The sequence below is a fragment of the Macrotis lagotis genome, chromosome 1 (assembly GCF_037893015.1).
Source record: "Macrotis lagotis isolate mMagLag1 chromosome 1, bilby.v1.9.chrom.fasta, whole genome shotgun sequence".
Taxonomy (NCBI): Eukaryota; Metazoa; Chordata; class Mammalia; order Peramelemorphia; family Peramelidae; genus Macrotis; species Macrotis lagotis.
Window position 1 is genome coordinate 41,766,374 of NC_133658.1, and position 16,387 is coordinate 41,782,760.

The 16,387-nt window shown below is 37.0% G+C and overlaps 1 protein-coding gene and 1 pseudogene across 1 annotated transcript in view; one reads left to right on the top strand and one right to left on the bottom strand.

Moving 5' to 3' along the window:
* The window catches only part of GINS3 (GINS complex subunit 3), a 119,815-nt gene that overhangs the window by 90,725 nt on the left and 12,703 nt on the right, over positions 1–16,387 (top strand). The gene's annotated exons all lie outside the window — the stretch shown is intronic.
* LOC141493059 (10 kDa heat shock protein, mitochondrial pseudogene) lies at positions 1,542–7,025 on the bottom strand (annotated as a pseudogene).

The following is a 16,387-nucleotide window of genomic DNA, read 5'->3' on the forward strand; positions in this document are numbered from 1 at the left end:
CTACAAGCTTCCATACAAATTGGTTGTTTGGGATGAGCAAAATGGTTTTCCATACAAAAAAATTTATTAAGCAGTGGTTAGGTCTTCAGCTTGCCCACAGGGGAAGCCAATATGTAGCTGAAATTAAAGTCTGATCAGCTTCCAGTTGTTCCTGTGAGAAGCCTAGGCCACAAGAACACATCTTTCACCTCAGAAACCCCAATCTCTAGAAAGGGATCATCTCTTTACCCAATTCTCCCTGATTTCTATTTGTAGTGAAAAGTAATTACTATTGTCCTTATTTAGAGCAAGGGAAATCTTGAAATTTTAAAACAGCTCTGCAAGGGACTGAAGAAAGGGTTCATTATTTAACGGACATATGTATGAGTATATGTAAGACAGATGGATGGATGGGTGGGTAGGTGGGTAGATAGAAAAAAATGGATGAATAGATGAATGGATGGGTGTTTGGATATATAAGTAGATAGACATATAACTAGATAAATGGATGGATAGATATATGGATTAGATGACTGGACTGATGATGATGATGATAGATAGATAGATAGATAGATAAAATCTATCTATCTAATATAGAGAAGATAAGAGGAATAGATAGAACATAGCACTTGATATATGCCAGGGACCATGATAAGAACTGGGAATACAAATATAAGCAAATACTTGTCCCCTTCCCAAAGTAAAAAGTAAATCAAGAGAAAAACCTCATGTTGAAAATATCTTGTGGGTCTCCAGTTTTGTTAGTTCTGTAGAAGTCTGTGGGAAGCATCTAAAACTGGTACTACCCACTCATGAGGTCTCATCATGCCCATCAATTTATTTTGATCCTGAGGGAAGGCGTTTTGGAGCAGAGCAAGAAACAGCTTGACTTGGAAAAATATAAAGATGTATTTGGGTAATTTTTTTTCAATCCATCAATCCTTTCCAAAGTAATATTTCAAAATAGGGAGACAGGTTCTTTACAGTTTGATTGGGTGAGGGGGAGCTGTAGAGGGAGTGTGGTGTACTAGATCTGAAAACAGTAGACCTGAGCAGGCACAATTCCTAATTTACTAAAGGAACAAGTTCCCAAACTCCTCAGGTATTCTTGAGTCCAGGTTCAACATCCTCCCCATGGCACCACCTACTGCCTATAATTGGCTATTCGGAACTCAGAATGTGTTTCCCCAGACACAATTACCGATATTATAGATGGGGTCCTAGACCAGGCCATGAAAGCCAGGGACCTGATGACATCACTAAAATCTAATATCGTTATTTGATTGGCCTTGGAATTGGCCTCTTGTCTCATTTATACCATGAGATGAATCATCTTTTATGGAGTCCTAATTGAACTCTTGGATTCCAGTCTCTTCTCTCTCCAATCTGTTTTCTATACAGATACAAGTCTGGCTATATCATTTTCCTGTTCACTGACCACATCATTCCTCTGCTTAAGAGCCACTGGATCATGGGCATCCAACCTTTTGGGCTGCATCACCCAACAAAAACTTGTGAAGGGCTAGAATTAATATTTATTGATGACTACAGTGTAGCCCCCATTACCAATGAGCATAATAACAAATGCATCGCAGGTTGCCTGAATGGGCTTTGAGGGCCACAGACTGTGGGTTGGACACACCTGCATTAGGGGTTCCCTCTTGCCCCTTTGGTCAAATGCACCCTTTTTGTCCTAGCTTTGGTCACCCTCCTGCGCATACTTCACATGACACCCCTCTAGCCAAACAGGCAAATCTACTCTTCCCTGCATGAGACATCTCATTTTCCACCTCCATATCTTTGGGCCTGGCTAACCTCTCTATTGGAAGGCTCTCTTGCCTCATCCCCACCAGTGAGAATCTCCAAGCTTTGAAGATTCATCTCATGTACTGCCTCCTAGAGAAATACTTTTCTATCTCAATTTATTAGTGTTCCTTCCCTCTTCAAATTATACTGTATAATTTTTTTCTGTTTAAATGTTGAATTCTCCAATAGAACCCAAGCTCCCTGAAGTCAGCTCCCAATCCTTAGTACAGTTAACTGTTAATAAATAAAAATGATGTTAACATTAATAATAATAAATAACATTTATATAGTATTTACTTATATGTCAGTGCTTTAAAGTTAGTAGCTCATTTCATTTTTACAACCAACCTGGAAAGTGCTATTACCCTCATTTTCACAGATGAGGAAATTGAGGTAAACAGAGGTTAAAGTGACCTGCCCAGAATCACACAGCTAGTTAGCATTTAAGACTGAATTTGAACTCAGGTCTTCTGACCCCAGGTCCAGAGTTCTTTCTGCTTGCCAGCATAGACTGGAAGCTAGAAGACGATACACGGGGCTAAGCTTCTTCTACCTACCCCTCATGACAATTAGTTGGCACAGTAAGTAGAGGGAGAATTGATTCAGGAGTCAGGGAGACCTGAGTCCAAATTCAGCCTCAGATACCTACTGTGTGACCCTGGGGAAGTCACTGAACCTCTATTTGCCTCAGTTTTTTCCTCTAATAGTACTAATAGAACCTCCCTACCAGGGTTGAAAGTTAGGTGGCAAGTCGATAGAGTGACAGGTCTTGAGTCAGGAGATTTCATCTTCATGAGTTCAAATCTGGCCTCAAATATTTACTGTGAAACCCATGGCAAGTCACTTCACCTTGTTGGCCTCCATTTCCCCATCTATAAAATGAGCTGGAGAAGGAAATGACAAACTACTCCAGTATCTTTGCAAAGAAAACCCCAAATGGAGTCACAGAGAGTCATGACTGAGACAAGTGAACAATTGTAGCCTTCCATGGTTGTTGTGAGGATAAAATGAGATCATTTTTGTAATGCTCGTTGAAAACTTTAAGGTGCTATAAAACCATAAACTATTATCATAAGGGTATCCCAGAGTCTCTGTCTCCCCATACACTGAAGATCCTTTCCCTGCCTCTTGCCTCAGGTACAAAAAGTCCTAGTTCTGTCTCAGTTCACCATTTTAATACTTCAGAGACTATGGTATTTCATGACTCACAGCCATACAACATGATGTGAAGAATATTGGCAGAAAAGAGGGACCTTTGAAAGATTGCTTGTCTATCCATGAGCATACTAAAATCTGAATCTTTAAGACATCTGAATGTTAAAACCTATCTGTAAATAGCACTGACAAATGCTTATTTACAGATGGAGGCTCTTAAAAGAATTAAAACAATTTATTCTCTTAAATAGGTTAAAACACCATTGAATTGATAAGTAAAACTCAGAAACTGTTTTTTTTAAGAGGGGGAGCTAGAATAATAAAATAAATCTTTAGCTAATCTGATTTTTAAAAAGAGAGGAAAGCCAAATTGTCTATATCAAAAAGGAAGTCAGAAGAAATGAAGAATAAAGTTATATGCCAAAAAAACTGATGATGAAATGTCATGAAAATGAAATGGATGAATATTTACAAAAGATCTAAAATATTCCAGGAACAGAAATATAGAATTGAAATAACCTGATCTCAGAAAAAGAAATTGAAAAAGTCAAAAATGAACTCAAAGGAAAAAACCTAAAACCAAATGAATTTACAAATAAGTTCTATAAAACAGTTGAAGAATAATTAATTTAAATATTACACAAACTCTTTGCAATGATAGGAAATGAAGAGATATAATATTTTACCAAATTTTTCTTACTATATAAATATATGAATACTATATAAATATATAAATATGATCTTGAGAGAGACAAAACAGGAAAATTAAAAATAGCTATTAACACAAAATGTTAAGTAAAAAATTAGCAAAGCGGCTACAGTGATACATAAATGACTGGACACTATAACCAGGTAGGGTTTATATCAGGAAAGCAATATTGATTCAATATTATGCAAAGTTAATTGAAATTTTCCAGGTTATGGCATGAAGAGGTTATCCCCCAAGAATTCAAGGATGCCTCTATTTTATCCATCTTCATAAAGCTAAAGGAAATAGATTATCCCATGATAATCACAGGGATATTTCTCTTTTGGTCATTGCTGGTAAGATTCTTGCCAGAGTCATCCTCAATAGACTGATCCTTCACCTGGAAGATGGTCACCCCCTGAGAGTCAGTGTGACTTCAGAAAGGGTTGACAAACAATCGATATGGTGTTTCCTGCCCAACAACTCCAGGGAAAATGCCAGGAACAGAGGTCTGTATACAACATTTGTAGATCTGACCTTTGATATCATCAGTTGTGAGGGTTTATAGAAAATTAAGTCAAAATTTGGTTGTCTGGAGTTCATCAATATTATATGTCAATTTCATGACATCATGTATGCCTCAGTTCTAGATGGTGACAATGCTCTCGAGATTTCCCAGTCACCACTGGAGTGAAACAAGGATGTGTCCTTGCTCCCATGCTTGAGGCATGAACATGGCCTCAAGGTCAGCTACCACACTGATGGCAAATTCTTCAACTTGAAAAGGGTACAAGCCAACACCAAAGTGGAGGGAGTGTTGGAGTCATGATCTTCTGTTTGCAGATGATTGTGCCCTCAATGCACTCTGAAGTCAAGATGCAACAGAGTATGGATCACTTCTATGTTTCTAGTGCTAATTTTGGTCTAACAATTAACACCAAGAAAACAAAGGTGCTCCATCAACCAACACCACACCAGTCATATGAGAAACCATCGATTACAGCAAATGGAGAAGTTTTGAGTACTATGGACAAATTCACTTAATTTGGCAGGGTCCTTTCCAGGAGCTACACATTGAAAATGAGGTTGACAAAGGCATTGCCAGAGCTAGCTCAGTATTTGGGAGGCTCCAAAAGAGAGTGTGGAAGAGAAGAGGTATTAGATGACTACCAAACTGAAGGTCTACAGAGCTGTTGTGCTGACCTCATTGCTATATGTCTGTGAAACCTGGACAATCTAATAGTGCCATGTCAGGAAACTGAATCATTTCCATTTAAATTTTCTTAGGAAGATTCTGAAGATCACCTGGCAGGAGAAGATACCAGACACAGAGGTTTTTCTAGAGTTAAACTGCCTAGCATTCCAACATTACTACAGAGAGTACAACTATGTTGGGCTGGACACGATGTTAGAATGCCAGACATATGCTTGCTAAATTCTCCATTTCATGAAGAATTCACACAGGAAATCTCTCACAAGGTAGTCAGAAGAAGTGATACTGAGACACTCTGAAGGTCTCACTGAAGAACTTTAGAATCGATTGTACAGATGGGAGACACTGGCACAAGACCACCCAGCATGGCATGCCCCCATCATTGAGGATGCTGCTCACTATGAGGAAGGCAGAATTGAAGCAACACAATGGAAATGTGACATCCATAAATTTAGAGTACCCATCCCAGGGGTTCACATGAAGTATTTGTGCCCAACCTGTGGTAGAGCTTTCTGAGCTTGTATTGGTCTAATCAGCCACAGTAAGCATACTGTAAGTTGTCTCAAACATAGTGATGTCATTTTGGTCCTCTTCAATAACAAAGGACAAGAACCAACCAATCTGTAAAATGAGCTGGAGAAAGAAATGGCAAACCACTCCAATAGCTTTGCCAAGAGGATTCCAAATGGGACCATGAGGAGTCAGATATGACTGAACAACAGCAAATAAACACAATCATATTAATAACAAATCAAAAGCACATGATTATATCAACATATAAGTTTTTTACAATACAACAACCCATTTCTGTTTTTAAAAAATGCTTTAAAAACTCATTGAAAAAATGGATCTTTAATATATTAGATAATATTTATCTCTTACCAAGAACTGACATTGTAGATAATGGAGGTAAACTAGAAGCCTTTCCAATAAGATCAAAAATAAAACAAGGATGACTTTATTATCAATATTATTCACATAGTACTAGAAATGGTAGCTATAGCAATAAGACAAGAAAAACACCAAGAGAATAAGCATTAGCAAAGAAAAACAATTATTTCTTTTTGAATATGATATGATGGTCTACAGGATGAGCCTTAGAGAGTCATTTAAGTATCTTAAACAATTCCCTTTACAGCATTATTTATAGAATTATTTCTGTTCTCCATGATTATCTCATAATGGTCAAAAGCAGTGGTTTCTCAGTTTTCATTCTTGCTGCATGATAATCATGGTTATCTTAAAGTTCTTTCCTTGACTTCCACTCTATGATGTGTATCTGATTCTCCTAATGCTTTCAAACATTTTGCTGGATGTTTTTCACTTGTCCATCAATTGTGGGTGACCTCCAAGACTCAGTCCTATTTCTTCTCCATGGTGGGGCAGGGGGGAACCTTAAGTATCTGCTCTTCATGATTGGCTATATGTAGAAGATTCTTAGATGAATATCTCTAGCCTTTCTCCTCTCAGTTTCTCTCATGTCCCCTGTCTTCAGTATCTCTATTTGTATGTCATTTTTTTTCAAGGCAATGGGGTTAAGTGACTTGCCCAAGGTCACACAGCTAGGCAATTATTAAGTGTCTGCATTTAAACTCAGGTGCTCTTGACTCCAGGGCTGGGGCTCTAACCACTGAGTCATGTAACCATCTCCTGTATGTCATGTTTTTTTTTCATTTATACATTTTTTATTTGGAAATGTTCATATTGATGCAGAGAAATTGGATTTTAGAGACACAAGATAACCCATTTATTATAAAACAAGAGACCTGGAAATTATTTACATGATGAAACAAAGATTTCAGAACTTCAATGGAATGGGCAACTTTCAGACACCACTTCATTAGATATTTCCCCAGAATGTCACTATCTCTAAATAAGAAATAGTCCTTGTCCTCTAGAACTACTTTTGTGCCACCATATTCTGGAAGAAGAACTTTGTCTCCAACTTTCACACTAACTGGCTGAATCTCTCCACTCTTTCCTTTGGATCCTGATCCAACAGTCACTACCGTGGCTTGTAATACTTTTCCTTGAGACTTCTCTGGAAGCATGATACCTCCCTTGGTAACAGTATCAGCAGTACTCCTTTCCACCAAAACTTGGTCAAGGATGGGAAGAAACTTTTTAAAAGCCTGCCCTGCCATGACTTCTGCCGCGGCCCACAGCTCACTGTCCAGCTCAGTCCATTCGTTCCATCTGTATGTCATGTTAATGCTTGAATATTAAAAATAATTAAGTTTAGTCTTCCTTTCCCCATTCTCTCATGCCCATCACTTCTTGTTGTCTTAGAAATCTAGAGATACTTTCAACTCTATTCTTCCTTTCTTGCTCCTATTAGCATCTGACAAATATTTCTCTTTAATGTCCCTCAGCCCTTCCATATCTCATTCTTGTCCAGTTATTCATCATCTTGTATTTGAATTAGTGTATCAAGCTCCTAACTAGTCTTTTCTTCTTCCTTCTTTTTTCTCCCCATTCTAATCTGCTGAGGAACGACCATTTGACCACCACTATACTTAGGGCTATAGTGCCTCCTCAGTATTTTAATGCTAGCAATGATATTAAAGATCATCTAGACTGGTCTCTTCATTTTATAAATGAAGAAATTGAACTCAGAGAGATGATCTGCCCAAATCGTAAGGGTTTAAACTGGCAAATCTAGGATCCACAGTCGAGTCTCCTGACCCAAAATTCAATACTGTTTCTACCATTAAACCACACTATGCCCTAATCTCCTATTTCATTGACCCTCAAGTCTTATGAACTCCAGAGCATTTTCGATAATCTTATAAAATTCTGAATATGATCAGTATTAATTATTTGCTTTAAAAATAAAACATTCCATATGCCTATTTTGGGAGAGCAAAAATATGTAAAAATCAAGCAAATGAGAATAAGAGTAAGAATCATTGGTTTTATATTTCTCCTTTCATTGAAGAAGTGTGAAAATATAGGAATGGAATATTGCAAAAATATCATATAATCAATGTGGTAGTTTTGCTGAACTATTTTTTCCCCTCTTTCTTTAACTCTTAGCTAAAATGAGGGGTATGTTGGGTAGGAGTGGAGAGAAGAAAGTATTTTAAAATTATGTGAAATAAAAACAAAAAGTCATCAATAAAAAAGATCTATTTAAAAAAGATCAAAACCAGGACATTCTCTATCTTTAAAAATAAGATGGTACTGGTTCATCTAACTTTAGTTACAAATTTAAAAATAAAACATCCATAAAATAAAAAGAAAATTATCCTATAAAGATAAAAAAGATTTCCTTTTTATCTGAAATCTAGCTTCCAAGTTTTTCATTCAATAGAAACAGCCCTTTGCAAAGTTATCAACTATCTAATTGCCAAATCTAATCACTTTTTTACCTGTTATTTTCTTTCTTGACAGCTCCGAGGCCCTTGATGCTGTTGACTTTCCTCTTTCTCCTGGATAATACCCTGTCCTCTCTGAGTTTTCATGATACTACTTTTTTCATTGTTCTCCTCCTGACTCTCTTACCACACCTTTTCAGTCTCCTTTGTTGAAGTGAAGCATCATCCTTGTCAGCTCCCTCTCTCCTCCACAACTATCAGCTCCCAAGAATTTAATTATCATCTCCTTGCATATATTTCAAGATCTGTTTATCTAACCTTGGTATTTCACCTGAACTCTGGCTTTACATCACCACCTGCTGTGCTGGACACTTCAGACCGGATGCCCTACAGATATTTCAAACTGATCACATTCAAAATAGTAAATCAATTAGTCAACAAGTAGTTATGAAGGAGCCTATACGTTACAGGCAACTTGCTAAGTTCTGGGGATATAAACAAAGGCAAAAGACACTTCCTGCCCCCAAGAAGCTCACAGTCTTATGGAAGAAGCAGCAAGCAATTACATATAAACAAGATAAAAATGGGATAAAGAGAAGATAATTCAAAATAGAATTCATTATCTTTTCCCTAAAACTCACCTGTCCTCTGAACTCATTTTTGAAGCTTAGTTCTATCAAGGTCCCCACCATCCTTTCAGGCACCTAGATTGGTATTATTCACTCCTCATTTTCATTCAACCCCACATTTTAATAAGACTCTAGATCACATCCTGCCTAGCTCTACAATACTTACAATCACACATTCCCTTCACTCCTCCCACACAGTGTCACCCCCTCAATTCAGATCCTCCTCACTCTTACCTGGACCATTGCAATAAACCTCTCTCTTGGTTTTCTTTTTTTTTTTTTTTTGCAAGGCAAACGGGGTTGAGTGACTTGCCCAAGGCCACACAGCTAGGTAATTATTAAGTGTCTGAGGCCAGATTTGAACCCAGGTACTCCTGACTCCAGGGCCGGTGCTTTATCCACTGCGCCACCTAGCTGCCCCTTCTCTTGGTCTTCTTGTCTCAATTTTCTTATTATTCTAATTCATCATTTACATCCTAGCTGACAAAGTGATTTTCCTAAAGCATAATAATGACCATGTCACACCTTTAATCAATAAATTCCAATAGCCTCCCAATTGTATCTAAGATCAATTATAAAATCCCTTCTTTGACATTTCATGATGTTTACAGCTTGGTCCCATCCTCCCCTTAAAGCATTATTGTCCATCTCTCCTCTCTACACGTTTCATGGTCCAGTCAATGTGACCTTTCTACTCTTTGTCAATACTCAATATGTTGTCTCCATGACTTTGTATAGGCTTTTCTCCATCTCTTATTCTTAGAATCCTTGATTTCCTTTAAGACTCACTTCAAGCACCACCTTTCCCTCCTTTTCTTCCCCAGTGCCTTCCTCCACAAAGCTACTTTGTGTTTTGATTTAAGACAAACTGAGTTCAAGACACTTCCTAGTTCTATGATACTGGGCAAGTCATTCAACCTTTATTTGCTTAACTGTAAAATGGGGGTAATAATAACACCTATCTTAGTGCTGGAAGGATTAAATAAGACAATGCTTGTAAAGTGTTTAGTGTGTGTGGTGACTAAAACATAGTAATTAATAAATGACCATTCCAAGTTATGTTATATGAATATTATAGAGTACCATTATTCTGTAAGAAATCATGAGCAAGGGGCGGCTAGGTGGTGAGGGGTGGATAGGTGGCGCAGTGGATAAAGCACCGGCCCTGGAGTCAGGAGTATCTGGGTTCAAATATGAGCTCAGACCCTTAATAATTACCTAGCTGTGTGGCCTTGGACAAGCCACTTAACCCCGTTTGCCTTACAAAAAAAGAAAACAAACAAAAGAAAGAAATCATGAGCAGTTGGACTTTAGAGAAGCATGGAAAGACTTGCATGAACTGATGCTGAGTGAAGTGATCAGAACCAAGAGAACATTGTATACATTAAACAACACTGTGAGATGGACACAACTCCTCCCAGCAGTTCAGGGACTAAGGACAGTCCTAAGAAGTTAGTTATGGACAATACCATCCACATCCAGAGAAACAACCAAGGAGTCTGAATGCAGAACAAAACACACTGTGTTCACTTTTTAAGATTTCTTTTATGTTTTTTTCTTTCTCTCATGGTTTTTTCCACTCTTGGTTCAAATTCTTTCACAACATGATTAATATGGAAATATATTCAGCATGATTGTACACGTGTAACCTATATCAGGTTGTTCTCTGCCATGAGGAGAGAAGAGGAAAGGGAGGGAAGTAGGCAAAACATGGAACAAAAAGTTTGTAAAAGGATAAATGTTGAAAATTATCTTTGCATGTAATTGGAAAAAATTAAAAATTAAAAAAGTTTGTTCCCTCTTTGAGACATAGACCCTTCATTTGTCTTTATATCCCCAGTGCTTAGTGCAGTGGTGGTCATATAATAGGTATTCAATAAATCCTTTTTTGTAAAGTTTTCTCCCTCCTACCCTTCCCTTTCCCTATCCTAGGATAGTAAACAATCTGATATAGGTCAAGCAAGTACAATAATATTACACATATTTCCATATTACTCAGGCTATGAAAGTCAAATCAAAACAAAAGGGAAAAATCACAAGAAGGAAAAGACAACAAACAAATTTTAAAAAATGAAAATAGTCTGGTTTGATCTGCATTCATATTCCATAGTTCTTTTTCTGGATGTGGATAGCTTTTTTCCAACACGGGTCTTTTTGATCAATGTATTGCTGAGAAGAGCTAAGTCCATCACAGTTAAACCTTGCCCAGTGTTGCTTTTGCTGGGTATTATGTTCTGGTTCTGCTCACTTCACTCAGCATCAGTTCATGTATGTCTTTCCAGGTTTTTTATGAAATCTGCCTGCTCATCATTTATTGAATAACAACATTCCATTACATTCATATATCACAACTTGTTCAGCCATTCTTAATTTTCAATTATTTGCCACTACAAAAAGAGCTGCTATGAATATTCCTGTATATGTGGGTCTTTAATAACATTTATTGATTGAATGATTGTGCTATAGTATCATATTCCCAGTACCTAGCACATATGATCCATCCATGTCTAATTAAATTACTAAATTATATACTACTTAAATCTGTGGTTTGAAGATCAAAAAGTGATGTTTTTTTTAAAAAAAAGATTGTTTTAAATGTCATAAACATTGTAGCTTTCAATGACTATGAAAATAACCACTATTATTCTACCACATTAATATTTTATAAAATTTTTTAGATCCTAGCTAACATCTTTAATTTTAATTAAATTTTTTCTTGATGGTATAACTGGTATTAATTGTTAAAAATTACTTAAAATAACTAACTCCAAAAATAAAAATTTAAGTACTTTAAAAGTCAAAAACAAAAGCATGAAATCACTCTAAAGGATGGTCCTTTGAGTAACTGAAAAAAAGATCTTCTGACTGTTTCTTTCTCACTTCTGGGAACTTTTCAAGAATTACCAAAATCCCAATGCAAATGTTGGCTAATCACATTTATTAGGGCACTGTATATAGGGCACTCCCTCATTAGAGCACTATAGTAGCACATTCGCTCAATTATTAAATGGATCAATAATTTTTCTGGATATACCAAGGAAATCCCACAAAATTGATTCCTCATATTTCATGTCCATTTACTATTGCAATTAGACTAACAGTGATAATTATCAACTAGTCAACAAACATTAATTAAGGACTTTCTATAGGGCAGATACTGCCCTATGAAACAAGATGGGGGCTGCCTCTTTCCCAACAATCTCCAACTACCCAACCTGGCTCAGGAGACAAGCTCATTAGAGCTATGGTAGAGGTACATGGTGATCATATAGAGTTCAGTGTGATGGACCAGGAGAGAGTTGGTGTGTTCTAGTCATTTGGCTTTGAGGAAATTAGAAGTAGAATTAGGTGCTTGAAAGTATTGTTATGATTTAGATCCTGAGCAGGTCCTTAGAATTTCATTCTAATTACTTCATTCAGATTTTTCATTAATTTATTCATATAGATCCACATCTTTTCCAAATAAATGGGAGGAAATGGGTATGATAAATGACTATATCATTGTCAAGATAATGATTTAAAACTAAAAGGGGTTGCGGGGAACTCAATATGCCTTTAAATATTGCCTACTAATATGAGACATTGTGCTGAGCATTTTTACAAATATTCTCTTTGACTCGCACAACAAACCAACAAGATAACTCCCCATTTTACAATTGAGATAACTGCAACATAGATGAACTTATTTGCCCAAGGTTAGTTAGTGTCTAAGGTCAAATCTGAACACAGATCTATCTTCCTGACTGCCTGACCAGTATTCAATCTACTATACCATTTAGGTAGCCAAAAAGATCAGCATTGAACTCTGATAGGTGAATTCTGATAGGTTCCAGCTGAACTTCAAGGATTCCATCGAAAAGAGAGGAACTACTACTTGATATGTTTAACATCTGAATATATTAATTAAAATGAGCTTTTAAGAGTCTGCCCACCATCTAAATCATGCCCATAATTTCAAGTATCTAATTCTACTTCTAATTTCCTGAAAGCCAAATGACCAAAAGCACTTCAACTCTCCTGGCCCATCATAATGACAATGATCTTTTTTTTAAAAAAGGAGATTAATGTGTCCCTTCACTGCAGTGTCTATTATTGATGTATTAGCTATGGGGAGCTTGTTCTTACATAATATTTAACAGGTTTACATTAAAACAAAGAGTGGAGTACTAAACTTGGAGTGAGAGAGGTGATCAAATCCTGCCTCTGACATTAGCTATGTGATTACCCTTGTTATGTCTGATTCTACCTGACCCCATGAATCATCACAGCACACAACGCCTTTCTATCCTCCACTGTCTCCCAAAGCCTACTCATGTTCATTTTTTCCATGACACTATTCATCTCATTCTCTGCCATCCCCTATTTCTTTTATCTTAGATCTTTCTCAACATCGATTTTTTTTCCAATGAGTTCTGTGACCAATGCATTTAAGCTTCAACTTCTCTACTTGATCTTCCAGTGAATAACTTGAATTAATTTAAGCATTGACTGATTTGATCTTGTTGTCCAAGGGACTTCCTGATTGCAGGCCTATTGCTCAAATACTACTTAGGTAGCCAAAAGGTCTATCCTCAAAAATCTATCCCAGAACTAAATTTGAAAAGATTTATTCCACAGTACTCAGCTTTCCTTTTAATCCAACTTTACATCCAACTCCAAACCATACATTGCTACTGGAAAAACTATAGCTGTGATTATACAGATTTTTTTTTTTGTCAGCAAGATGATGCCTCTGCTTCTTTGTACTTTACAGATTTGCCATAGCTTTTCTTCCAAAGGGCAAGTCTTTTAATTTCATGGCTGCAGTTGCCATCTGCAGTGATTTTTGAGAACAGGAATATAAAATCAGATGGTGCTTCTATTTCTTCTTCCTCTAATTGCTGGCAAGTGATGGGATCAGTTGCCAAGACCTTAGTTTTTTTTTTTTTTTTTTTTTGATGTTAAGCTTCAGGTCAACTTTTATTTTAACAACTTTTATTCCTCATCAAGAAGTTTTTAGTTTTTCACTTTTTGGTATTTTGTTTGATGCATATGTTAAATTAAAGAAGGCATTCCTTTTCAAACTGTTCCATGTTCAGTTCTAACTTGTTTCTTGACCCACATACAGGTTCCTCAGGAGACAAATAAGATGATCTGATACTCCACGGTTTGAGGACTTGCCACATTTAGTTATGATCCATACACTCAAAGGTTCTAGTATAGTCAGTGAAGGAGATATTTTTCTGGAACTCCCTTGCTTTCTCCATAATCCAGCAAATGTTGGCAATTTGGTCTCTAGTTTCTTCTGCTTCTTCAAAAACCAGCCTACACTTCTGGTAATTCTTGGTTCACATATTGCTGAAGCCTATCTTGCAGAAATAAAACCTCCTGGTGTGTGAAATGAATGAGATTGTTCATTAATTTCAACATTCTTGGTGATTATAGGAAAGTCATTTAACTTGAATCTTGGTTTCTTCATATGCAAAACTAGAATTATAAATTTAGTACCTAAGCCAGAAGTGCAGCAAGGCTCAAAGGAGATAATGTAGGTCAAAACCTTTGTAAATAAAGAATAAGCTTAGCTCTACAGAAGAAATATGAGAAGCCACTTCACCCTATGCCTGTGTGTGTGTGTGTGTGTGTGTGTGTGTGTGTGTGGTGGTATTGGAGGGATATGGAGGGACATTGCATATGTTGTCAGATGTTTTTCAACATATTGATCAGATTTACTGATTTTTTTCCTCCTTTTTCTTTATTAAAAAATCTTGGTTATAGTAATCAATCAGCAAATCAATAAATGTTATTTACAATGTGACCACCTTGGGCAACTCACTTAATTATAATTGCTTCTCATTCAGGCCCATCTCCAGTCATCCTGATCCATGTCTGGCCACTGGACCCAATGGCTCTGGAGGAGAAAGTGAGGATAGTGACTTAGCACAGCCCCCCTCACTCAAATATAATTCATGTGCTTGTCATGGCATCACCTCCCATGATGTCATAGTTTTCTTCAAGAATGAAAGCCAAATATCAAAATGTGCTTCAAAAGCACTGGGTTACAAATATGAAAGGATTCTGGAGAAAAGATACAAGGAGAAAATTAAGTGGTTTAAAAACAAAAGATGGAAATTCATTATAAGAAAAGCTACAACTCTTTGTGAATGAAGACAGTAGATGGGTACATCTTGGTCAAAATTCCATGACTTGACTCAGTGTGCCTTTGTCTCAATTTGCAAATTACACTTAGATTTTAAAGTTTAATGACGCATGTACGGTAGGAAGTTGTTGTGTCATATGTATTCCAGGCTAAGAGCTATGAAGGGTTAACACAGAAATAGTTATGTGCTTTAACCAGCAAGATGTACTTCAGAGCTTAGATAAGGGAGTAGCTGCATGTCTGAGCTAACTAGGTGTATTCCCAGGCTCAGATAGATAGTGTATTCTGAGATAATTACCTTCTGCACTTTGTTTATCAAATCACTGGTTCTCCAAACAATCTTCACTCTGTTTATCAAAACACTGTTTGGTTCTCAAAACAATCACCTAAGACATACACAAGGTATGCATGTGAAAAAAATGCTTGCTAAAACATTTATGTAATTGGTTACGTAAATGTAGAGTATAAAAGTATGTATCCTGTGATCAATAAACGAACCAGCTTATGCATCATATTGATGTGGGCCTGAGTTCCCTCCTCCGGACTCAACAGGAAGTTCTATAGGATGTGGGCATTATTAACTCTAAGTCAGCAGGAGGCATTCTTGAATTATTTTCACTATAGTGGAAATAATTCACATTGGACCATCCTTCTCAAATCCCACCACTATTGCCCACATACTCTTGAAAACGTGCTAATTCAATGAGACAATAATTTATTAGAAACCTGTGTGTAAGACATAATTCAAGGTACTGGGATGTGAAGATAAAAGGGAGAAAAATCAGTCCCTGACTTCAAGGAGGTTACATTGTGTTAGAGGAGAAATTCTATCTAAACAGATAAGAATATCTATGGTTTGGGAGATATTTTGGCATAGGATGGATTGAAGAGGGGGGAGATTGAAAGTCAGGACCTCAATTAGGAAGCTATTGCACTTCTATGAGAAGGTTGGAACAAGGAGTGGTAATAACTGTAGGAGGGGAAAGATAGGGATGGAAGCAAGAGAAACAGGTAGGTTGAATAAGACTTGGGCAAATGATTAGTTACATGGGGGTGAGTAAAAGAGGGGTATCACAAAAGTCTCTGAGTTTGTGAAGCTTGGGTGACTAGAAAAATGGCATACCTTCAACAGAAATAAGGACATTTGGAGAAGGGTTTAAATTTAGGAAGAAATATGAGTTGTTTGTTTTTTTTGGGGGGGGAGTTGAATTTGAGATGTCTAAGGGACATCTACATGAAGCCATCCAACGGGTAGTTGGTAATACAGGAGTGGGGGTCAAGAGAGATTAGAACCCCCCATATATAAATATGGGAGCCATAAAACATAGATGCATACAGGGCAGTTAGGTGGTGCAGAGGATACTACAATGCAGAGCGCCAGTCCTAGAGTTAGGAGGAGCTGAGTTCAAATCTGCCACAGCACTAGTTGTGTGACCCTGAACAAGTCATTTAATCCCAATTGCC